Consider the following 1,044-nt stretch of genomic DNA (forward strand, 5'->3'; position numbering starts at 1 on the left):
AAGCTTGTTCTAAGTAGGTGCTATAGACCACTGAGCCATCTCACCAGCCCCTGTTTTAATTTAAAAAGCACAAAAAGTTTAATTAATGGGTAAAGAATATAGATAGGGATAGATTTGCGTGAGACTGAGGCAGGAGGGGCTAGCCTGGGCTATACAGCAAAAGCCTGTCTTAAAAAAAAAAAAATCAGATTAAATATAAATGAATGTGTTGTAACACTGTGAAGAGCAGGAAAAAAAAATTGAGGCAATAAGATGGGTGTGGTGGCACATGCCTGTAATCCCAGTACTAAGGTAGAAGAATCACTGTGACTTCTAGGCCAACTTGATTACAGAAAGACCTATCCCAAAAATAACTAAATAAAAACTGAGGCTTATCTACATAAAAATAGGCTGTTTATATTATGGATGAACAAGTGAAATTAGGATTTCTTTTTTATTTTTGCAATGCTTGGATTAAACCTAGGTGATCATACTAGGCATGTATTCTACCAGAGAGCTACAACTGCAGTGCTACGTTACTCACAAAGAAAATAACTAACATCTATTTCTAACATTTGGATTTGGAATGCCCCCCACAGGCCCATGTATTAAATAAAGGTCTGGTCCCCAAAGTGGCACATTACTAGGGTGGTGAAACCTTTAGGAGCTGGGACCCGGTAGAAAGGTACTTAGGGTGTATGATGGGGCATGTAAGCCCAAAGGGGATGGGGCCCTGTCTCTTCTTGCTTCCTGAACCATGAGGACATGAAGCCTGGACGGTCACATACTTGCCAGCATCACCATCACCATCAGAGCCCTAGAGCAGTAAGTTTGCTCAACTTTGAACTGGAATTTATAGGGCCATAACAAAAATAAATATGTTCACTTTTAAAGTTAATTACTGGGGCTGGGGAGATAGCTCAGTGGAATAAGTGCTTCCCTGGCAAGCATAAGGGCCTGAGTTCAATTCCCAGTCCCGCGGGGGGGGTGGGGAGTTACTACAGGAAACTCATTCCAGCATTAGTGGACTAACACAACATCTAAGCTGTACTTCCTTCTCAACTA

At 41.5% G+C, this 1,044-nt stretch overlaps 1 protein-coding gene across 1 annotated transcript in view; it reads right to left on the minus strand.

Moving 5' to 3' along the window:
- Positions 1-1,044, minus strand: part of LOC101589187 (M-phase phosphoprotein 8) — a 40,132-nt gene that overhangs the window by 30,309 nt on the left and 8,779 nt on the right. The gene's annotated exons all lie outside the window — the stretch shown is intronic.

Source organism: Octodon degus, unplaced genomic scaffold (genome assembly GCF_000260255.1).
Source record: "Octodon degus isolate 3935 unplaced genomic scaffold, OctDeg1.0 scaffold00111, whole genome shotgun sequence".
In the NCBI taxonomy this organism is placed as follows: domain Eukaryota; kingdom Metazoa; phylum Chordata; class Mammalia; order Rodentia; family Octodontidae; genus Octodon; species Octodon degus.